The sequence below is a fragment of the Ovis canadensis genome, chromosome 7 (genome assembly GCF_042477335.2).
Source record: "Ovis canadensis isolate MfBH-ARS-UI-01 breed Bighorn chromosome 7, ARS-UI_OviCan_v2, whole genome shotgun sequence".
In the NCBI taxonomy this organism is placed as follows: Eukaryota; Metazoa; Chordata; class Mammalia; order Artiodactyla; family Bovidae; genus Ovis; species Ovis canadensis.
Genome location: NC_091251.1, coordinates 107,555,745 through 107,581,301, shown reverse-complemented (window position 1 = coordinate 107,581,301; position 25,557 = coordinate 107,555,745). Strand labels below are relative to the sequence as shown.

At 43.5% G+C, this 25,557-nt stretch overlaps 1 protein-coding gene across 1 annotated transcript in view; it reads right to left on the bottom strand.

Moving 5' to 3' along the window:
- FLRT2 (fibronectin leucine rich transmembrane protein 2) overlaps positions 1–25,557 on the bottom strand; it is a 106,871-nt gene that overhangs the window by 40,273 nt on the left and 41,041 nt on the right. The window lies entirely within an intron of this gene.

Here is a 25,557-nt window from a genome sequence, read left to right as displayed (position 1 = left end):
TGAAAGGCACAACAAGCCTTAAATTAACCTACTGGCCATGCATTCCAGAGATGAGCTACAGAAAAAGAGAGCTTGAACATCATAGGAAGAATCAGCTTTGAGTTTCATGGAATATGCAGCACAGAATGGGGCCACACAGACATCACAGAAAAATGCAGAAATGTTTAAAATAATTAGGTGCTGGGGGCCTGTTGTATAGCAGAAGGAGCCCAGCTTTGCGCTCTGTGATGATCTAGATAGGTAGGAAGCTGGTGGGGGTGAGAAGGAGACTTGAGAGGGAGGGGATATATATATATATATACACATATAGCTAATTCACTTTGTGGTACAGCAGAACATCAGAAAGCAATTATATGCCAATAAAAAAAGGAAAAGTCTAATAACTCATTAATTAAGCATTAATCTAGAGTTAGTATACATACTCAAGTCAAGCACCCCTTTTCTGCTTTCTTCTGAAAAGGCATCACTTCTAAAGTTCTTAAACATAAGAGGAAAAGAAAAAGTTACCGTTATCCAGATGTGTACTGAGATTTAGTGTAAGGGAGATGGAAATGTATTTTGTGTATTTTCCACCCACTGATTTGAAAATATTATGAGATATATTTATGTAACTTGCAAACAGTATGGAATGACTACAAAGAGAGCCCTGTGCTTGCAGAGAGCCCATGGAGCATGTTCTGCGCGTCTGGAGCCCCCACGGCACTCAGCAAGGGCAACCTGCAGAACAGGTGCAGAATTAATGTGGCTGCAGCTTCTGACTGAGCAAGTGATACCAGTCCTTCAGTGTACACACCAGGTTCCACTTACTTTCAGAGCTGATGCACTTTTATCCCGGAGGTTAAAGGATGTACCAGTTCTTACCTGATGAAGAAGCAAGGGAAGGAGGCGGTCTCCGTCTCCTACGTGTCCTACAGTTGGCAGCCCAATGTCCTATACAGTTGGGCGGGAAACCAGGGACGCAGCTACCAGTATGAGCAGCACAGAAGAAAGGAGCCACCTCTGTCTTTCTCTAGAGCTCGCTCCTTCTTTTTCTATTTTGTCCTCCATCAGAGGACAGAATATATCGACTAACACTGAGAAACCAGAAAGTCATCTTTATCCTACCACTTTGTTGTTGCTGTTAAAAAGTCTTATAAAATATTTTTGCTTTCTTTGCATCACATCTGTTTTTAATGACCCATCTCAGACAGAGTTCAGCAATAAAGAATCTGTCTGCCAAGCAGGAGACCCAACCATGATCCCTGGGTTGGGAAGACGCCCTGGAGAAGGGAATGGCAACCCACTCCAGTATTCTTGCCTGGGAAATTCCATGGATAGAGGAGCCTGGCAGGCTACAATCTATGGGGTCGCAAAAGACACAACTTAACAACTAAACATCTCAGACAAGGTGAAATCAACTACTACGCAGAGGTAGAGAAATATTTAATTTGACACTTGAAGTCAATTTGCAATTTACTTTGCTGCTCCAGTTTACTGGAGTGACTCATTCATTTCTTAACTGTTACTGTGTTTGAAGAGCTAAGATAAATGCATATTAAGTTTATATAGCATTTTATGTAAGTATATTGCCCCTTTACTTCCCACATCCGCAAGAGTCAGGGTTTAGCTCATGAAATATTTATTAGCAATAAAAATGCTATATATTCAGCAAACAAAACTCCACCTCATTTATAAATTAGGTACCCATGTATACTTGTCACACAATAAATCAAAAGCAATTAAAAAGAATTACATTGAGTTGCCTGCTAATCCATAAAGATTGACTTTACTCTCACCTAACTATTTTATGTGCTCACTGGCCAAAACAATTTGATGGCTATTTTGGAAGCCTGGAGGTGATAGGATTTCTCATCACCTAAGCGTTCACCTAGGTTACCTTTTAGGAGCTATGGGAACCCGCCCCATACATTCTTCAAGCCAGAGGTGGGAGTCTGGTCTGTCCTCTGCCTGTGTATCTTCAGACCCTCAGGGTGCAAGCATTTTTCTTTTTATACTTTTATTGATTTATTTATTTTCCTCCACGCTGGGTCTTCCTTGCTTTTCCTGCTTTTCTCCGGTTGTGGAGAGTGGGGGCCTCTCTCTAGTTGGGGGGTGTGGGCTTCTGCTTGTGGAAGCTTATATTGTTACAGAGCTGGGGCTTTAGGACGCTCAGGCTTCAGTAGTGGTGGTGCCTGGGCTTAGCTGCTCTGCAGGACATAAGATCTTCCTGGATCAGGGATCGAACCCTTGTCTCCGGCATTGGCAGGCGGATTCTTTACCACTGAGCCACCAGGGACACCCTCAAGCACTTTCTCACTGCAGACTTTCTAACCTTGAGAATAAATTTACACAGGGCGGTGTGCACTTCAAATGCACCGGCACTGAGAGAGGGCGAGACACGCCCCCCGCCCCCGTGAAATGAACGGAGACACGGACATCAAGACGCCACCGATGCGCGCTTTTACTACTTTTTTCCGAAATGGTTTTGTATTTATACCCAAATCCTCAGCTACGAGAAAGCCTGAGGAAGTGTCTACCCCTGAGAAAACCGAAACCAGCGACAACTTGGGAAAGGTGTGTGTGGCTACCTCTTGGCTTTCTTCTTAAAGTATTTTATGTACTGATGGCTGACCAATGGAGTATTTCATCTTGAAAGTCAGTTATCTCAGTGAATGAATACACTTTTCCTTTCCAAAAAAACTGTATTTACCTTTCAATGAACCAGATGTCTTAGAATTCCTTCCAAAAGGTTTAGGAGTAAACACACCACTCTCCAAAGAGAAAGGCAAAAAGCATTGTGATGGAAGGATGGTTCTCATTTTCTCAAAAAGAAAAAAAAAAAGAAAAAAAGAGGAAGCACAAATGATTCAGTGACTTGCTGCAGGCCACTTAGTGATTCAGAGGAACCAGTGATGGAAGTCTGACTCAGCAAACCCATTCAGCAAGCAAGAGAGATGGACACTTAAACATTTACTGTATGGCTCTTCATGCGTGCGGCTATGCGTATGAAGTTGCTGGTACAAGGCACAAACCCACCACCGTTTTACACTGACCACACCCACAGTGAGAACAGGAAGGCGTTTGTCAATGCACTCAGTCCGTCCTCAGGATGAACAAGCAGACGCTAACCATCACTTGCCAAGGGCTAAATCTCTGTGTTCAGGAGAAAGAAAGGAGAGAGAAGGGAAGCTGATCACTGTTGCTATGTCCTATATGAACAGGGCGTGGCAACGGTAAGAAGAGTGAAAGTGAAAGTCACTCAGTGTGTCCAACTCTTTGAGACCCCGTGGATGGAATTCTCCAGGCCAGAACACTGGAGTAGGAGGCCTTTCCCTTCTCCAGGGGATCTTCCCAACCCAGGGACCAAACCCAGGTCTCCCTCATTGCAGGCGGATTCTTTACCAGCTGAGCCACAAGGGAAGCCCAAGAATACTGGAGTGGGTAGCCTATCCCTTCTCCAGGGGATCTTCCTCACCGAGGAATGGGACCGGGGTCTCCTGCATTGCAGGCGGATTCTTGACCAACTGAGCTATCAGGGAGGCCCAAGAAGAGTTGAGAGGGAGGGAATCCGTCTAAAATATCCCCAAGCTCTGCCACGTAACTAGTACAGTGATTCTCAGTGTGGCAATTCTGCCCCCCTTCCCAGGGGACGTTTGGCAATACTAGAGACTTTTTACTAGTCATGGTTAGGGCTGCAGCTGGCATTTAGTGGGAAGAGACAGTGGATGAGACCGTGGATGTTGCTCAGTCTCCAAGAAGGCAGAGGCAGCTTCCCACAATGGAGAGCTAATTTCAGCTCAAACTGCAGATACAGCTGCAGTGGAGAAACCCTGAACGAGTGACACGACATTGAGTAAGTTATTGAACTTCGGGAAATGCAAGTCTCTTTATCTGTATAATACTATTAATAATACAGCAGTCCCTACCTTGATGGATGGGTGAGCTACTGCAAGAGATAATTCAAGTGAAGTCCTTCATTCTGTTATTGGAATGTTTAGAGAACTGAAAGTATTTTTAAATTATTTTTTGTTAATAAGCCCATGTCACTTCACATAACAGCACGTGAAGAAAGAAAAATATGTGGGCACCAGAATAATGCAACAGTTTAAGCTTAATGATAGTATTAAAAAATAAAATTCAGAATCAAACAGTCTCATTTGGTTCAGTCTAGACTATTTTAATTTAATCCCATCCCCACCAATAAGAAAAACTATAATGGAATCAATCCCCCAGAACATTCCTCATCATTTACCCTGTGAAAGTTCTAGAGATTTCCCTAAAAGGGTGATTCAGACAACACAGCCTTACAGTTTTGTGGGGAGTGTTTCATCAGGAGAAATTTATGCTAAACGAGGATGTGTAAAATTATTATCATTTTAATATCATCTTTGAAATCCGAGCTTTTATTCCAAGAATGATTTTTTTTTTTTAGTTCAAGTCTTCAGGGTTTTGATTTCATTCTTTTGAACTGTCAGCTGTGACCACATCTAAAGAGACAGCTTGCATTTGTCTGCGGAACCCATGGTAGGGTTTGAGTAACAGCAAAGTGCTCACTTAAAAAAAAAAAATTCCACAGTCAAGTCCTTTAATTTGTTGAAACAGTTAGAAGCTGAGCTAGACCTAAGAATCGAATATGTTTTTCTGCTTTAGGTGGTGAAAGCGGCCAGAAACCACAAGATTATATGTCAAATGAGCAAACAAAGCAAGTCTGGAAAATCTCGGACAGCAGAGGCAGCTCTTCCTGGGGAATCCTTTGGCGCTGCTGGCACCCTGGTGTCTGCTGCCAGCAACGATTAGAGACCAAGAGGAGGTCTGCTACTTTTCATTCCTTTGCCAGATACAAGCTAGATGACAAAGCAGCTTCAAGGCTGGGTTACTTGTGCCCATGTCCTGAAATGTTGAGCGAATGTAACCGTGCTTTTCTCTTAATATCATTTTGAAAGCAAAGTAAAAGTGAACTTCCTCCTTTGATGGTTACAAATACTTCCAGTTCTCTAAACATTCCAATAACAGAATGAAGGACTTCACTTGAATGATCTCTTAAAACCTCCAGTTGGGAACTGCATCACCTTTTCGCACACACAAGCAAGGGTCAAATAGCAAATAAGCTATTGCCTATATAACATAGTGTAGATTTGCTTATAGCCAAACTGGAGAATTCTAATCTATAAAGGAAAGTCAACTCAAAAATGAAAACCGGTACTATCTTTAACATTCACATGCTACCTGGGAATATCTTTGACTCATCTAAATTCCATAAGAACCAGCTTACCTTTCTGCATTGATTTCTTGGATCTGAACATTTTTTCTGACTTTGAGAAATACCATGGCCCGATTATATAAATGTTGGGGTCATCACTAAACTGATGCCATGCCTACCATGCCCATGAGAGTTTGCCTACTGGTGTTCTAGCTTCAAATGTTTATTTTTTTTTAATTAAACAAAAACCTCCTTTTACTTTGACACCCACACATATGGCTATATATAAATATATAGGTATATATAATGAACATCGTATTTCCAATTCCTAAACTGTGGAAAGATTGACACATAAAGATGAGTTTTACCAAGATTGTAAAATGCTGCTTTGGGACTTTATGTCATTTCATTTATTTTATTTTATTGTGGTAAGAGCACTTAGCAAGATAACTCTCAGCAAATAAAGTACAAAATGCAGCAACTGTTAATACAGACACCATACTGTAAACAGAGGACTAAAACTTACTCATCTTGCGTAACTGAAACTTCATGCTCCTTGATCACTGTTTCTTACACCAGTATTATCAGTGCAATGAGCAGAACAGATAAAAAGCTCAGGCTCCACAGCACCTGGGGCTGAAGCTGGGCTCTGCTGTTAGAAGCTGTGTGATATGTGCGCAAGTTACTAACCTCTCTGTGCCTCATTTTCCTCCTCCATAAAAATAATTAAATAAATCATATATGCGTATATGCTATATATATATATATATATAACACATAACATATATGTGCAGGAATATATTGGTATGTGTGTGTGGCGTGTAGAACTAATGCCAAGAAGACAGATAACGTAAAAATATTTGTGATCATTATCACTATCAGCAAGCTGAAGCACTGGTACACCTAAAGAACATCAAGAAAGGAAAATGCATATGCCTTTGTATTCTCATTCTAAAATGAATAAAATCCACACATCCTCGATCTCAACGAACTTTAACATTGCAGAATCCAGAACACTGAATAAAATACCCACTACATATGCACTCTCATACCTATAACACACACACACACACACACACACGCAATGATTCTGTATACTGAGATTATAATTGCTGGTGATTTCACTCTTTTAACTTTGGATTTTCCAAACTATCTACAAATAAGCTCACCTCACCTCTTCAATTAGAAGTAAAGAGGTTCACATTTTTCAAAGGAGGATAGTTGTGGAATTCTCATTACAGCTGAAAAAGATGAGCCCGGTTTGAGTGAGGGAGGCAACGTTAGCAGACTGACAATACAGAGACTGCCCTGAAAACATAATCAGCTGTCATGAAGCAGGTGGGGAAAAGAACAGTAAGAGAAATAAAACATTTGAGTGATGTCTTGCTCTTTGAACGCAGAGGACAGATCTCGAGTCAAACCTGAGGAAGGGTGGCTTGGAAACGCTTGGGCGCTGGAGACCTTATTGAATGCTGATGATGGATAACTTGACAAGCATTATCTGCCTCAACCTCACCTCCATCTGGTAGGTCGCTATTTGGACCATTTTACCAATATGGAAACCAGAGGTCAAGGTCACGTCGACCGTCAGCAGCCATGACGAAAGGCCAGTCACATTCCCCAGCTCTGTTACTTACCCTTTCAGGATGCCACAGAGGCCCTCGTCTGCGTCGTGCCCCTCCTCAGCCTTGATACCTTTTATCACTGCCTGTACCACACTGCCCCTTCATGCCCACCCTGTTCCTGGCTTTTGGGATGCAGTGAAGAGTCCACAGGAGTAAAAAGCCTCATATTGCTCCCATGCAGAAGGCCTGACTAAGGTAGGGCCAGAGGTGTCTGCACCCACCAGCATCACAGATGAGCGGCAGCAGGCATGGACACTGACTCCGTGAAGCTTCGGAAAGCATCTTTCAGCGCCATCTAGAAACCTCTGTCAGCCGGCATCTGAGGAGGAGGCTAGGTTCCGCACAGCAAGTGGGTCTCTGCTGAAGTTGGGCAGGCCTGCACGGACCCCAGAGAAGGATGTCTGTCCTCTGTGGCTCTGGGGGGCACACTGTCCTGATCCGAAAGACCCGAAGTGGAGAGAGCTGCAGAGATGACTTAGGATGAAACTCCAAGCCCGCCTGCACCCGGCCACCAGATCTCGGCAGCAAAAGTCTATTGCTCGACAGAAACGCAGAATCAAGACTTCACAAAAAATACCTTTTATGATTCTAACTGACTGCCACATTTTTTTTTCATGTCTACCTTTCAGCTTCCCCCTCCCTCCTCATGTAATTTCTCCTGCTAATTATTTAAAGAAGAAAGGAGCGCAATGCCCAAGTCAATACCGTAAGGCCTGGTATGTGCTCACGCCATTCCTAAAATGCATTTCCCAGTCCTGTACAAGTATTACTCAACTCTTGCATTTTATGAGGCAAGTAGTGAAGAAGCCCCAGTTCATCAGTGCTTAAACAGGGGTTAGGACAAGAGAGCAATGTAATTGCGGAGGCTTCCTCAGACTGAAGATTCGCAGGTAACGGACAGGGAAGCCCATATACCCTGAGGGATAAATAAATAAATCCTATTACAGGGAAAAAGACAGACCGGGGCACCACAGGAGCCCATCAATAACAAAAACCTAGTGCCAATCTCCTCCCATTCTTAAAACCTCCATATACCCATTGTTAGATTCTGATTAGCTTAAGAAAGGCGCCTTTCTCTCCTTTTCACTGATTTTCAGGACTCACAGCACAGTACAATCAACAGGCAGCACCTGTGTTATATAAAGTAAGTTGCATTTTGTCCCTTGTACAATGCCTTGAGGAAATATTCTTTAAGTAAGCCAGGAGCGCTGATCTAGACTGTATGCTTCAGAGCCCTGGGATGTGCTGGGAGGCTCCCCTCATGGCATATACCTCCTGATTCTGGGTGTACCCAGGGCTTTGAGCCACTGTTGCCAAAATAGGAGTGTTCTGCTCCCAGAATTCATGGCTTTAGCCCATATCTGAATCCTGTTCATGGGACACAGTGCCTTCAGCTGCTCCAGGAATGAGCTCCTTGACTGTTACCACTGGGGAACTCTGCCCACTCCAGTTTACCAGCAGCACAGATTTCAGGCTTCACATGCACAAGGCCCCGGGTTCAATCCTCAGCACCTCCAACTGGAACTCAGCTTCTTGCGTGGCGTTACTTTGGTGCTAACCAAAAATGGCCCTTGGTTTTGAGGACTTCCCTTGTGGCTCAGTGGTAAAGAATCCACCTGCCTAAGCAGGAGATACAGGAGACTTGGATTTGATCCCTGGGTCGGGAAGATCTCTTGGAGAAGGGAATGGCAACCCACTCCTATATTCTTGCCTGGAGACTCCCCTGGACAGAGAAGCCTGGCAGGCCACAGTCCATGGGGTCACAAAGACTCAGACACTACTGAGCAACTAACACTTTCACCTTTCTACTTCTTTCAGTAGTATGACCTAGCATAAAAAATTAAATGAATCAAAATTAAAAACAAATAAATGCCCCCAAAGTATTTACTACCAGAAGGACTGGGACATTCTAACTTTCAGAGTTGATCCCTCTCAATAATTTTCAGAATCTTATAGAGAGTATCTTTCAATGATTTTCTGCACACAGTTTCTAGAGCCCTAACTTACCTTCACAAGGACAATTTCATTCCTCACATGGGAGTTTTCTCTAGGTCTATTTTTTTTTTTTTTTATGATCGGATGATTTTCTATTTCAGAAAAGGGCTAGGAGAGGAATATGGAGGAAGCTTAGCTTAACCTCCAAAGACGTGCAGTGAGACAATGTACAACTCTTACTCTGAAAACTTGTGCAGAATATAATGGAATATAGAACAAGACAATAAGATTGATCTAAGAGGCAGAATCCTGTGGAAAGGTGCCCTTTTTTCATAGTTACCACTTAACATCTCTCAAATTAGGCGCTTTCATTCTAATAATAAAAAGCAGCTAGACTTTACTCAGCACTTTCTTTGCAAGACAAATTAATGCTTAATGATTGTATGTAATCCCTACAATGAGTACATAAGATAAGGCTAACTCTTATCCCCATTACATATATCATAATAACGATTGTAACAGCAACAATAGCTAGGATTTATCTACTTAGTGCTTAACTAAGTGCTAGACACCTTCCGGGTAGCTCAGCTGGTAAGGAATCCACCTGCAATGCAGGAGACCCCGGTTTGATTCCTGGCTCGGAAAGTTCCCCTCGGGAAGGGATAGGCTACCCACTCCAGTATTTTGGGGCTTCTCTGGTGGCTCAGATGGTAAAGAAATCCACCTACAATGCAGGAGACCTGGGTTCGATCCCTGGGTTGGGAAGATCCCCTGAAGGAGGGCATGTCAACCCACTCCATGTCCTGGAGAATCCCCACGGACAGAGGAACCTGGCAGGCTACAGTTCATGGGGTCACAAAGAGTCAGACACGACTGACTGACACCTTACTTAATCATCTTCATTTAATCCATATAATAGCATTATGAACCTAGTTCTCTAGTTGCTTCCATTGCACAAATAAAGAAATTAAACCCGCAGAGGTTAAGGAACTAACCAAGATCATTACCAATGAATGCCAGAATTTCAACCTCGATTGAAATCACTCTAGACTTCTTAATCACTTTAATCTATTGCCTCAAACAAACACAAAGTACAATGAAAGTCAATAAGTGGGATTGAGGAACATCTCTATGAGTTTTTGTTTGAGGCAGTAGGTCAAAGTGGTTAAGAAGTCTAGAGTGATTTCAGTTTCAGGCTCGTTGCCACTTTCACAGAGGTTCCTAAATCAAAAGAAACTATGATTACCCATTATACACACACGCACACATCACATAGTCATAAGGCATATGTATCAAAATAATGCTCATCTTGCTGTTGATAAGAATATAAAATCTTTATTTTATTTTGCTTTACTATCACCCTGTAGATCTAAGAGTAGGATCTAAGTCACCTTAAACAGGCAGATCCCTCACAAAATGGGATGGTAGGTGATTACGTAAATATCTTTCACTGTTGGAGTCACTGGTTCCTATAAGTAGCTTCCTCTTTAAGCTTCATCAAAACTTGGCAGAAAGATTTATTTTGTACAATTTAGAGACATGAAAACTTAGACACAGAAAAATAATGAATCACACAAATATTTAAGGTGACTTCTTCCTCCAAAGCTGGTACTCTTTCCACGAACAGATGGGGTCAGCTCCCTACTTGTCACCCCCTCCAAGAAAAAGCAGCCAGTGTAAACGATAAACTCTGTGAGCAGAGAAGTCCATATAGTAAAGCACCTAAGTTGACACCATCTGCCTCTGTGTTCACAGGTACAGCTGTCATCTGTAACCAAGTCTTCATCCCTTCAAAGACTAAAGCCCAGGTTGAAACAAAGTAACAGAATCATATTTATCACACATCCTAATTGTGGACAAATAATATGGAAAAATAGCACTGCAGAAAGACCCTAAATATCAGGCCTTTATTCACTCAAATGAAATGTGGCAAAGGGATTTTTGGACCCTATCCTCTAACCTTGACCCCACTCTCCCAACAAAACACTCTCCTTTGTTTCTGAATAAAAATAAAGAATTTTATTATTTAAAATCTAGTTTCGCAAATTAAAAACAATGGACACTGTAAAACAAACATTATAAACTACACATAATGTCACTACTGCAGAGGGAGAATGGTTGGCCTTTCGCCCCGTTACACGATGGAGGTCCTCACCCTCGGGTCAGGCTTCAGCGCCAACATGACTGGATTTGTGACTTCAGTTGTCACCCAGGAGGACTGACTGGATCTTTGAACCAAAGGAAGGGAACAGCCACCATTTTGTCCCGGGAAGAGGAGAAGTGGTAGAATTTCCTAAACTGTTTGAACTAGGACTGAATGGTCCTGTGGAACTATTGTTTTCCTTTCTTTGACCACCAAGCATAGAGGCCGGTCCTCTCTGGGGGTAAGTGGCATCCTGTAACGAGCCAAGCGAACCCACCAGCTTGTCATTCAGGGCACTGCCGGCTCTGTTCTAGAATCCTGGAACACCCCCGCCTGCCGCAGCATCCTGACCATCTCCAAACAAATGGGAAGCTGATCTGCATAAACCTCATTTCCATTTTATTTATCCTCTGCCCAAATCTAGATCAGAATGTTTAATATCATCCCCACTGTGGGAGGTCTCGTGAATTCAAAGGCCATTCGTGGTCAACGATGAGAAGGTCTGGATTCCCAGATGTGGATTTATATTCAAAATTAAAAGCAGAAACAAGAGAAAGTGTGTTGCCAGATAGAGAGCATGGAAAACAAAAGAACCAGTAAAGGATAAACGTGGCAGAAACCAGAAACCGCTGCTAAGGTCACCCGTTTCTACTGATGAGCTAGCAAGTCGCCACTTAGGGACGCCTAAGATGACACCCGGCTCTTTACTTGCATTTCCACATTTAACCATTTTTTAACTCCCAAATATACAAGGAAAGATCCAGAGGAAAATGATAACCAAAACGAAGGAGGTTTTCTCAATGTTAAACAGCCTCTAAACAGAAGAAGCAACATTCAAACTAGTGTCTGGCTGTGACCTCATTCCTTCACCCACCACCCCAGCTCCCCTCTCTTCCACTGACCCTTGGTTTTTTGACATTAGCCCAAAATACATCAGAAAAGTGTCCTAATAAAGGTAAACAAAAACTGGTGACTCATTCAGTATTTGAGTGTTTTCTTCTCCTTGAACATTAAAAGGACAAACTGTTAAACTAAACTCTAGGTTTGTGAGTCAGATTTTGAGAGTGTGTATGATTACTGGTTTCCAAGAATAAATCTGCTTAATGTTGTAATAAACACATACACACATACATATATGAGCACATAATTTCTTGAGCAAACACAGTCCCATTAGAAGGAGAAAACACAACTACTTGTGAAAACTCTGCAAAAATCCTGCAACACAAACAGCATCTCCACTGACTCATTAATTCTGGCCTAAATTTGCTGCTGTCAGGCAAATCAGGCACACTGTCCGGCAGACACCCACCTGCTATTAGGCCGAATGTGCCTGGCGTCTTGACATTCTATTGATTCCAATCCAAAGCTTATGTAAAAAAAAAGGCATCTCAGAGTCCAAAAGGAATTTTAGCCGCAAATACTTTGGGAGAAATCCAAACAACTAAACACAGAAAGAAAGACGAGATGCAAATCTGAGTGGCAAAATCGAGACAACCCAAACCAGCCTGGTAGAAGCTCAAGGACAAATCGACAAAGGATCCTGCTTCCCCTTTTGGCAACTACCGATTTTAGGACATTCCAATGGCCCCCGCATTGAGTGGGACTTCCCAGGTGGCTCTGATAAAGAATTCAACTGAGAATGCAGGAGATGCAAGAGGCTTGGGTTCGATCCCTGGGTCGGGAAGATACCCTGGAGTAAGAAATGGCAGCCTGCTTCAGTATTCTTGCTGGGAGAGTTCCATGGACAGAGGAGCCTGGAGGGCTACAGTCCATAGGCTTGCAAACAGTCAGACATGACTGAGCAACCGAACACCCACCCTCGACGAATCTGCAGTATCACTACCCTCAAAGCACGTCATTACTGCGCCATAGGTGTTGCTTTCAAAGAGGATGGCCAGTTTCTGTCCCTGGAGTCCTGTGAGTCTTCACTAGAAATCTGCTGTACCATGCATAGGATCCTGATCAGGACAAAGGTTCTGAAGCTGTTCAGAAGAACCAGAAACCACTTACAGTGCTTAAGAATACTGCATGCTTTAATCTCCAGAACAGCCCCATGAGCTAAGAGTTTTATTGCCATTTTACAGATAAGGAAAGCTGAGGTTCTGAGAGGTAATTTTCTCCAAATGACTGAAACAATGAGAGACTAAAGAAGAGAGGGCATCAGGATTCATTTAGAAAGTTGCTGGCACCTCCCCAGCCTCCCTCCACTCCTAAAATAACCTCGGCCTAAATGGGATGGGTGTATGTCCAATTTCCAAGTCCTGGCACTCGTGGCTTCAGTGGCAGCTGCTTGTCACAGTCAACTTTGCATAAACAGGCTGGCTCTAGTGGTGTTCTTTAAAACCAGAATAATTCTGTCTTTACTTTAGCCAAGGGAAGACATGCATTTCAAAATAAAAGTGAGTATCTATCTGGATAAAGAGGCAAAGGAGAAACCTGCAATCCCACGGAGCAACACGGCTCTCAGCTGGCCCCCCCGCCCCCAGCCCCCGTCCTCCCCTCCACCCACCTCCCAGCTGCCATCAGCCGCTGCAGGGCGCCCTCTGGCTTCAAAAGCAGTTCCAGGGGGAACAGAAGCCCCAGGTTCAGAGGGCCAGCTGGCAAGGGGACCGCACCCCTCGGGAAGGGTGGAAGAGGAGCGGAGATTCACCGCAGAGGTCGGTCAGCTCAAAGACAAGAATTCAAAGGGTTTCCAAAACCTGATTTCTATCAGGACTGCCAGGGCAGATCAAAAGGTATGAGGTTCCAACTGGGAGGGATGTGTTTCTGCTGCTCAGATGCCAGGTTTGCAAGGGGATCCCGGGTTTCTGAGCACCAGGCTGGATTTCAGGAGCAGGGGCGGCCATCAAGGTATCCATCAGACTCATTTCATCCCTACCACCTCAAGGCAGCAGAATTTCACCCACCAATAAAGCTGTCTGTGACTCTGAGCGTTTCTGGGAGTTAAAGCACTCTGCTTTTTACAAGAGTGCTCCTGAACTGAGCTAGATCAACGAAACGCGTGAAATAAAAAGCTCCTTAGGATAGTCTGCAGCGTGCCTCGACCCCAGCTCCCCTCACTCTGCTGCACTGTCATTGCCTTCGACCCGTGACTGGGGTTGGAGGCCCTGCCTGCAAGTCGGGCCAGCGCATCCCTCCCTTTCCTGGGGCCTCTGATTTACAAGGTGACTTTTCAGAGACAGCCGCTTAGCCATCTATTCTTGGTTTATCATCCATCGGTTATCATTGTTACTGCTGCCATTTATTCAAAATGATTATGGACTTAGAAAGATGTTCTTCTCTGATAATAATGTTTGCAATATGCTTTCACACCGCCTAGTTAACACGGCGTGCCTGTGATTTTTTGTTCTGGCACAAGTCGCAAAAGCTGCTGCAGTGGAATGTTTCGTAGCTTTCAAAATGGTTACCTGTAAAACTGTTTGGGGGCGAGGGGGAACAGGTACCCATGTACCTATCTATCCATCTATCGATATCCGTATATCTATGTAGATATTTGCATATCCACAGATAGATAGATATGTATATACATACACATATATATTTTAAACAATGAATTGTGTTAAAATGAGAAAGGCAGCGCCGCAAGCAACATTGAAAATATCGGCCCTTTCCTCTCAACTTAGTGGGACAGACTCTCGTGGTTGTGACGGCCACTTGCTGAATCAAGGCCCAAGTCTGCCCTTGACCCTCTCCCTCAAGTCCTACTGACAGCTGGGGATGTAGAACAGGCATGTTAAAGGCAGAGCATGGTCCTCAGAGGCTAATAAACTGAAAAATGGTGCACTGGCCAGAAAGCAGAGTCTCAAAAGGGACTGCGGCTGCAGGAAATTAATAAAACTCCATGCATATCTTTTTAAAGTCAGCAGCAGTGGGCTGTGACTGGAATTCACCTCTTCAGTCATGCACTCGCCTCCCCTCGATATGGACAGGAGTCCTATAAGAGCACGGCAGGAGAAAATGGATTCATACGTCATTTAAAATGAATCATTTCACTTCCTCTCCTCCATTTTTATACATATTGACAAAATATAAAAATACATTTTAAAAAATCAATTCGCCTTTGTCGTTTTCTACCCCAACAGCAAAAGGAGACATCAGAATTATAACACTTGATAGCCTTTGAATAACTACTTAAATGGGGCCACTCACAACGGGCATTCCGAGGGCCTCAGATGGGCCAACCCCAAACGAAAAACAGTCAAGGCATTACAAATCGCATCTTATTTATTTCAAGATTTGAATTTCCATTTTATTTTTAACAAGAGCTTCACAGTTCACTGACAAATGTCCTGAGCTATATTTAGAGGCATACCAGTATTTAAGATCAGGGGCTCACATGGACAGATTGAGCTTTTCACGTTTCTAAACAGAAATACACAGCATGTGGGCATTGTGTGACTTTCACGTCAAGGATTTGGATTAGTTATCAGAATTTCTGCTCTCCTCTGAGCATAGCATATCATTGCTCTTGGGGGTTTATCTGAAGGGCTTTCGAGGGGTGTCTGTAGCGTCTTTTCTCTGATGCAATAGAATATTTCCACCACCAAGCAAGCAACCGTTTTAATACGGCAAACTGCGTCTGAAACGCATTTGAAAACAAAACCAACAAATGACTTGTTAGGCTACTCACAAAAGGTACAAGCCGTTTGCACTGCTGTTGCTTTAGGAATTAGATTTTCAGAAGTTGGAAAGCATAGTCTTTGACTTTCCTTGAAAGAATGCTAGAGGCAATATGCTGATTATGTTTCAAAGAAGGAAAAGGAAGTGTTGAAAGCTTTTAATAACGTGTACAATTCTGAATTTGTAAGCACCGAACACAAAACAATGATAATGTTTTATCACTTTATAAGTGTAAGGGACTCTCTCTACTGTTTGGAGACAGCAGATACTTGTAGACAAATTATAACATCCCCGCTTCTATGCCCAGATAGAGGAAAACAACCAAATATGAGGCATCGGAAGATAACCATGGGGATGAAAATACATAGCTGTTGTTCCAAAAGGAAAACACGAAAACACCAAGCATAATTAAAATAGTAGCAAACCTGAAAGCAATTCGAATAACTGAGGCTTTGCTCATAAGTTTCCGAGACTGTCTCTGACAGCCAGAGTTTCAGTTACAGCAGAGACTGCGAGAAAAGGAAGATTGTTTTATCTCTAGGTTGGTCACCGGTGAACTCGATGGCAGATTATTAATCAGAGGAAGTACAGAGTATGAATACACAAGGCTGTGAATACTCTCTTAAAGCCTTAGTGCAATAAGCCTCCTTCCCAATTCTAGAAAATGCCTTCCCAAACAGTTTTATAGGCAAGAGAGAATGAAGGTTCACTGAACTCCTTAAAAGCCATGTCCTTCCCAGACACTGCGCTAAGCACTTAACATATATTCCTCGCTTTAATCTTCCGGATAGTACAGCCAAGGAGGCGGGATCATCCCTTCTTTACAGAGGAACAATTTGACACTCAGAAGTGTGGGCGCTTAGCAGTGGAACCATGGCTGGAAGGTGGTTCTCTGGAACAAAGGGGCCGCTTCTGCCTTCCCTCCTGTACCCTCTTGCTCTCCGTAGCCTTTAGAGAGGCTTGAAATTGCTGCAGCAGGTTGTTCATTAGCCCTTCCGCCCCGTGGGAAGAAGCACAGTCTAGGCCACGGTTTCCAATACGAGCTCTGAACAGCTTTGATTCAGAGCCACAGGCATTCATCCTGTTCATCTCTCCTTACTCCATTTAGCTACCCAGGTGGCTCAGTGATAAAGAATCCACCTGTCAATGCAGGAGACACAAGAGATGCAGGTTCGATCCCTGAGTCGGGAAGATCCCCTCAAGGAAGAAATGGCTACCCACTCCAGTATGTTTGCCTAGAGAAACCCATGGACAGAGGAGCCTGGTGGGCTACAGCCCATGGGGTCACAAAAGAGACAAGACACTGCTGAGCAGAGCACAATTACCCTTGTGGGGCCCGATAAGCCCATTCAAGAGAGAGAACTTTTGTTTCCCCACTTCCAACCTAACTTATATATACGTACAAACAAGGAGAGTCGGTGTGAGGACACCTCTCTTGAGCTGCAGAGCACCTTGTTGCTGGCACTGTTTACTCAGTCGTGTCTGACTCCTTTGCAACCCCATGGACTGTAGGCCTCTGTCCATGGGATTTCCCAGGCAAGAGTATTGGAGTGGGCTGCCATTACCTTCTCCAGCCCAGGGAGGGAGCCTACATCTCTTGTGTCTCCTGCATTGGAGGCGGATTCTTTACCGCTGAGCAGCCGTATCAATATTGATATCAACAAACTGTCCTCAGCTCCAGAAAGTGGGAAACAGAGTTCTAAGTCACAGAGTCCCTTGTTTCACCCATATTCGCTGCACTCAAAGTTACCCAGGAGTGTCAGATAGAAACATTCAATACTTACCTTGAGCCTCTTTTAGACTAAGGAATGCGTAGGATGATCTGGGTCCAGGCTTCAAAATCTCAGAGAGATGATAAAATTCCAGGAGCAAAGGCTGCGGATAAACAAGCTTCAGATGGTGAAGGCTGCTTCCACACAGCTGAACTACTGCCTCGGCAACCACAACAGTTAAAGGCACTGTGCTTGGACTGCCAAACTCATAAGACAAGTATGCCCATTAACTGTACCTGAAAACTTATTAAATAAAAGCCAAAGTGAAAACATCTGCCCACCTAGTGACGGCAGGGTTTGTTTGTTTGTTTGTTTGTTTTTGCTGAGTCAGTCTATGCTAGCTAGGCATGGATGGTACCCAGAGATCAATTTCAGTGGGAATGAATCCTGGTGGTGTTGACCATGACTTTGATCTGCTCTTAACAATGGCCAAGGCCTTTGTTTTCTACCTTTCCCAGGATGTCTTGGGTAATTTTTTTTTTCCCCCCAAAGGAGACTAAAGAGATGCAATTTACAAAGAGTGAAAAAATATTCCACTTAGAAGAATAACTATTTGGATAGACAACAAATTGGTCAATGGGGAGGCCTCAGATTCCTCACAAGTCTCATCAAAATAAAGTTCTGAAATTTAGGAGATGGTAGCCATATCCATGGGAGAAGGCAGGGGCACTCCACTCCAGTACCCTTGCCTGGAAAATCCCATGGACAGAGGAGCCTGGTAGGCTGAAGTCCATGAGGTCGCTAAGAGTCAGACACGACGGAGCGACTTCACTTTCACTTTTCACTTTCATGCACTGGAGAAGGAAATGGCAACCCACTCCAGTGTTCTTGCCTGGAGAATCCCAGGGACAGGGGAGCCTGGTGGGCTGCCATCTATGGGGTCTCATAGAGTTGGACACAACTGAAGCGACTTAGCAGCAGCCATATGAGAAACACTGGAACAGATTTCCACATGAAGAGATGGCTTAATAGGAGTGGGGTGGCTAGATTCCTTTGCACTCGAAAAGAACCTCTTCAGTTTATTTCAGGAGTAAAGTGAACGCAGCACTGGCAAAATGCAGCATTAAAGGAAGGAAACAAACACGAGATTTTACCAAGTCACCTTCAAATTTCTTTCCAATACAATGATCCTCCAAAGGTTTAAGATGCAAGTTTGCAGGCGGTGCCAAAGCCTCCACAAACCTCTTTTTGTATAGGGATCCTTTTTGACCCCTTGGTATTAACACCTGTGAAAGAGTCAAGACTCTATTGGCTTTCTACAGCATAAAAAGTGGCCAGGTAAAATAAGATACTTTGAATAGAGCATGGGACGTAGACATGCAAACAAATATTCACTGCTTATCAAAAATTCAAATTTAACTGGGCATCCTGTATTTTTATTTATTTTATGTATTAACCCTGTAATAAAGAAATGCCAACACAGTCTAGTATTCTTTCCTGGAGAATTCCAGGGACAGAGGAGCCTGGCAGGCTACAGTCATGGAGTCACAAAGAGTCGGACACAACTGAGCCACTGACACACACAAGGCTTCCCAGATGGCTCAGTGCTAAAGAATCCACCTTCCATGGAACAGATGCAGGTTCGATCCCTGGGTCAGGAAGATCCCCTGGAGGAGGAAATGTCAACCTTCTCTGGTACTCTGGCCTGGAGAATCCTTTGGACAGACGAGCCTGGCAGGCTACAGTCCATGGGGTTGCAAAGAGTCAGACAGGAATGAGCAACTGAGCACACGGCCCTATAATAGAACAATCAAGAAGTCATGAGCAAATTGTGAATGAACTGTTTTCGAGCTGGTTAATGGCACAACCAGAAGTCCTTAATCAGTGGCATGCTTCAGGCTTTCCTGGGAAGCTCTTTGAAAATGCAGACTCCTGGGACCTTGCCCTAGAGATGCACTCTCCTATGGGTTGAGAATGACTGTTTTAACCCAGACTAATAAAAATAAATGAGGAAGACACAATAAGGCAGATTTCTCTGATGACTCAAATCACTCCACTATAGCTTTAGAGGTGGCTCAGATGTCCTAAATCTTAAGATGGTATGAACTTGAGAATACCAAAGGATACAGCGTAAAACAAATACTGGTTAAGAAAATACTGTCACAAACCACTTCTTCCTTAGCCACATGAGGACACTGAGGGAAAATCACTGACTAAATTAGCAACCCAGAAGTGCAACCCAAAATAGCATCTTTGACACCTGATGCCAGAATTCATCCCATGCTACATTTCTAAACAGTTCCTCCTTACATCGTCTTTCTCAGACAGCTGAAAGAGCTGGCACCCCCAACAGAAAGAGCTGAGACATTCTTCTCCCCTGAGCTAATGTGTGAACTCTTTTGCCCCCGTGTAATATGTCCAATCGCAGAATACCAGAATGATATTCACATATGAATCAGGAACTAGTCCAATAGATGTGTCTTCACTGTATCAGTAAATGCTAACACAACGTTAACAGTGAGTAAAGAAAAATCAAATTGTTCTTTGCTGAAAATAAAATCCCATTACTTACTTTTTGTTTCCAAGGATATGCCATTGGCGTGTATGTGTGTGTGTTGACTATGAAGGGACAGAAATGATGGCGGGAGTGTTTCCTTCTCTTACCATCAGAATTTTTCCTCTGAGATGTGTGTGAATATGCGGGCGTTAAGTCTTTCAGTTGTGTATGAATCTGTGATCCCATGCAGTGTAGCCCACCAGGCTTCTCTGTCCATGGAATTCTCCAGGCAAGTATATTAGAGTGAGTAACCACTCCCTTCTCCAAGCGATCTTCCTGACCCTGGGATTGAACTTGGGTCTCCTACCTTGCAGGCAGATCCTTTACCATCTGAGATAGCAGGGAAACCTTCTCTGGGGATATACTGGTCATTTACATTAACTCTCTTCCCATCCTTCAATTTACAATACATAAAAATTTTCCTTCCAGTGAAGCTATGTTTGACAATCCTGGGTTGCTAACTGTGAGGTCCAAATGACCAAAAGGATGACTCAGCTAAAGAAATATGTTAACACAGAAACTCTGGTGCATCAGTGATTTGGATGGTCAAGAGCTGGAAAGCTAGAACTGAAGCGTGGGTCTGGGTGCAGGAGAAATTCAGTAGACTGAAATTTAGGGATTAAAGCTCTGTCTTGAGAGCTTTTCAGATTTGCATTTAAGTCTGAGTTCCGTCCTGACTGGCCCTGAGACCTTGGGCAGGTCACTCAAACTCTTTGTGCCCCTTGCTGCTGCTGCTGCTAGGTCGCTTCAGTCGTGTCTGACTCTGTGTGACCCCACAGAAGGCAGCCCATCAGGCTCCCCCATCCCTGGGATTCTCCAGGCAAGAACACTGGAGTGGGTTCACATTTCCTTCTCCAATGCACGAAAGTGAAAAGTGAAAATGAAGTCACTCAGTTGTGTCCGACTCCTAGCGACCCCATGGGCCACAGCCTACCAGGCTCCTCCATCCATGGGATTTTCCAGGCCAGAGTGCTGGAGTGGGGTGCCATTGCCTTCTAGGCATCTGGAAAACGTAAGCAGCAGCTAATTCAATGAGTTCCTATGAGGATTAAATACACGAGAATTTGTGAAGCACCTACCGCAGGGCAAGACGTGTTCTCGTTAAATGGGAAGAATGAGAAGCAAGGATGTGAGTCTCTGTGGGCCAAACGGGTCAGCCCATAACCATGTATTTGCCAGCATTTAGGCACAGACTCAACCTAGCTACATACAGGACAAATGAGCAACAAAAGAACATCAAAACCCACTTACTGTCTGCACATACTTACATTCAACCTACTTACATGTCTGCATCGTCTTATAATCACTGAACCAAAGTTTGCTTAATAACAACACCTGCTATGAACTTGGGATCTGATTAACTGGTGTAAGGAACACAAAACATCCTAAGACCCGCTGCCCTGCCGCCCATGTCTTGGTTGAGGAGATCACATACATCTCCTGAAGAAGTTAATAAAACAGATGGTAGGATAATAACAACAAAAGCACAACATAAAAGTGCAGACGGCAGTAGCTGAATCTCTGATGAGCCTTCAGACAAATGGTGCAACTGATAAAGCCCCTGATGACCTCAGAGGAAAAGAAAGCTGCTATGAGTCAAAACAGCCTGGGAATTCTTCATGGAAGATAAGTCACTTGAGACTGGCCTTGAAAGAAGAGTAGGATTTAGATAAGCAGAGAAGAGGAAATCCTAGGTTTATGACCCAAGGAAGAGGAGGGCATGGCAACCCACTCCAGCAGTCTTGCCTTGAGAAGCCCATTGACAGAAGAGCCCGGAGGGCTACCATCCATAGGGTCACACAGAGTCAGACAGGACTGAAGGAACTGAGCGCACACACATGCATGACCCAGGGAAAGCCACGGAAATGAGAAAACACAGGGCTGAGTGATAGGCCATCCAACCAGTCCGTCCTAAAGGAATTCAGTCCTGCATATTCATTGGAAGGACTGATGCTGAAGCTGAAGCTCCAATACTTTGGCCACCTGATTCTAAGAACTGACTGATTGGAAAAGACCCTGATGCTGGGAAAGATTGAAGGCAGGAGAAGAAGGGGACGACAGAGGATGAGATGGTTGTATGGCATCACCAACTCGATGGATGTGAGTTTGCACAAACTCCAGGAGTTAGGGATGGACAGGGAGGCCTGGTGTGCTGCCGTCCATGGGGTCGCAAAGAGTCGGACACGACTGAGCAACTGAACTGACCCAAAAGTGATGCCTTACCGATATGCAGTCCATTATCCATGCTGTTTGCAGCACTGAGTGCAGGACATGAACGTTGGACCATTGCTGTGCAGGCCTGTGGGGTTCAACATTTTATTGTTTGTTTTACCACTCTACGTTCTTGGGGCTCCATCCAAAAATATTTTGGTGGCATAGATAAGACTGATTGCAAATTAAATAAAATCTTAGCAAATTGGCACTAGTATCCTCCCCATTCCAAACACACACCCACACACAGTTTCCATTTCCCTGAAAGCAAAACAACGGCCTCTCAACACATAGTTTACTGGCTGTCTTAAGAAAGGAGCTTCGAAGAGCTTTGCTAAGCCAGATCAAGAGACACTTGATATGAAAAGAAGGTGCTCAGGATGGCTATGTACACAATGCTATGTTGAAAATGGTTGACCAACAAGGATGTCCCACATAGCACAGGGAACTCTGCTCAATATTACGTAACAACCTTCATGGGAAAAGAATCTAAAAGAATATAGAAATGTATATATATGGTTGAATCACTCTGCTGAGCACCTGAGCTACCAACTCTCACAATATTATTAATCAACTTTACTCCAGTATTAAAAAGTTTTTATTTTTAAATTAAAAGAGGGAAGATCTGTATACTTAACAATGTACATATCACATCTTAATAATAAAAGAATGACCCAGAAGCCTGGACAGAGTAATGGAAATTTTTGTCTTAAAGTTACTAACAAAAATGTCTGATGAAGGTGAAAAAAAAATAGAAATGCTGTGTTCTTCAAACATCAAGTGCTCTGAGTCAGAAGGAGGGTCCTTCTATGGCTCTGCCCCCATGGCTTCACCCCAGTAAGTACCTTGTCACAATTCCTTTTAGTCTGCAGTGGTAAGACAGTTACAGAAATACTCAATACCAGATGAATAAAGAGTGGGCTTCCCAGGTGGCGCTAGTCATAAAGAATCTGCCTGCCAAAGCAGGAGACATAGGAGATGGAGCCAGGGTCCATCTATTCTGGGTCAGGAAGATCCCCTGGAATAGGAAGGAAATGACAACACCCTCAGTGTTCTTGCCTGGGAAATCCCATGGCCAGAGGAGACTGGCGGGCTACAGCCCATGTGGTCACAAAGAGTCAGACACAACTGAGAACACTTCATTGCCTTTTTTGGAATTACACTTTGGTAGAAACTCTACAAATTTCAGTGAAAGAGAAGAGCCCAGAGATTAGATAAGCCATTTCTTCTTTCTTAGGCCCAGATCAATCACTCCGGCCATTGGGTTGTACTTTTTAAACTGCAAACTGTGAATCCTTGAATTAAAATGTCATAACAGGCACTATTTGGCCATCATATTTCAATATCCTTTTTGCCCCATAGGGTTCTTTATAGTTTGTTAAAGTTTCTGAAACTAATATTTAGGAGGGTGATAATTTCCATTTTAAAAGAAATTCTAGAATATAAAAATGTTATAGCAGGTCCAAATATAAATGCATCAGATGTTTGAGCATGCTAAGTTGCTTTAGTTGTGTCAACTGTTTGCAACGCTATGGACTGTAGCCCACCAGGCTCCTCTGTCCATGGGATTCTCCAGGCAAGAATACTGGAGTGGTCTGTCATGACCTCCTCCAGGGGGTCTTCCAGACCCAGGGGTCAAACCCATGTCTCTTACATTGGCAGGCGAGTTCTTTGCCACTAGCACCACTTGGGAGGCCCAAATGCGTTATAGCCAACCTAAAGCTAACATCACTGGCTCTTAAAATTTTGTACTCTTCCAGTGGAAAAAAACCTTAGCAGAAAGCATTTTGTGATAAAATAAGAATATATCCATTTTAAATTTCAGCCTTGAAATCAGATGAAGAAAAGCCCTGAGATCCAAATCCTTAGGATGTCAGCGGGGCCAAAGATACATTGTAATCACCTTACACCACCCAAACCCAGTACCACTGAGGACCATAAACAGGTATTTTCCTAAGAGATGGTTCTTACAAACACTTGAAGCCACAAACACTTTAAAATCTAAACTCTTGATTCATTGCAGACTGCAATAAGTATAATGGTATATATTAAGACACTGGGACAGTTTTCAAGGAAATGATAAAAAATTAAAGGAAAACACAAACATAAAGAATTCCTTTAAACCATGCGCTTCGCTCTTGGCTCTTTCATTAAATGGGTAAATTAAAGCACATCTATGTGATGCTAAAACACACACACATACACACACAAAACCTCTAAATGCAAGCTCATTTAGCTGCTTCCAATACTGTGGTCAGGCTGAGGTAAGAAAGTACAACTATGAATTCTAATGCCCAAAATGAAAAGAGTTCAGTTGTTACACGTTCAGTTTTTGTATGTGTCCACTTAACTATTCAGAATATCCTCATACAGATTACAACCTGGAGTTGGAATTTGAAACCTACAAAACCAAGGGCTTTCACCTTCAATAGTCAACACAAACTTGGCTTTGGAATGAGAGAAAGTCTTTGAAAGAGCCGAGGTATAATCTGGGACAAAAACGGTGACTTGACTCTCCTGGGTGATGACGGGCGATACCGGAAACTAGAGAATGAGGAAGGAGGTGATACATAGTCTTAAATAGTGTGAAAGCTTGTCACTTTCTCTTCTTGATTTTTTTCCTAAGGTTGAAAGATGATATGTCCGTTTGGAGAAAGCCTGTTTAAAAAGAATAGATTAAATGAACATACCAACATCCCATCAATGCCACTAAGACTCTCTGTCACATTTCATTAGCATGATCCCCAAACTGAACTGGCCAAAACTTTTCAAAGAAAACATCTTGGTAATGGCAGCACTTGTGATGATTTTCATTGCTAATGCAAAATCCTTCCAAAGAGACAGGAAAAAAAAAAAAAAAAAAGATGCTTTAAAAAACCTTATTGCAGGATTGGTATCCTGCCATTGTCTCATTGGTGTTCAGCAAGATAAATGTATTTTTCAGTAGCTCTGATAAGACCAAAATAAACTGCTATAACCAAAGGGCTCATAGACTAAACAAACCTCATCGGAAACTCTCAAAACACACTCCTGATTGTGAATCTCTGCAGAATTTTATGAGAACGCTAAAGAGCACTCGCTATTGTCCTGGTTCCTCCTGGGTCCTTGTCTCCAGCATTTGTCCCTCAGGGCTGAGCTCAGGGCATCCAGGGTGGTGCTGGCCGCAGGAAATGATCTCTTCTTCCTGCTAACCTTGCCCTGCTCCAGCCCACAGTCCTGGCACAGAGGCCTGGGTTCCACGCTCCCTGTTGCCCCTGGTGCCATTTCTTGCTCAATTCAAGAAACAGAGGAGCCCAGTTGTGCCCTTCTCACCTCCCCAGGCTCACAAAAGGAAACCTGCGCTAACAAGGGTCTCCTTAACAATAGATGCTCAGCTGCCAAGGAAGTGAGATAACGGCAGAGCTGCTTTGGGCAGACACAGCTCCTCTTTTCTTTCTAGAGGAAATCAAGAACTGTGCCCAGAGGCAAAATGATAACCTCTTCTAGTAGCTGAAGTGCCTTCCTTGTCCCCTTGTAAAGCCCTCAGTAGTTCGTCACCATGTCCCAAAGGTGCCTCATGAATACAAGCCCTTCTT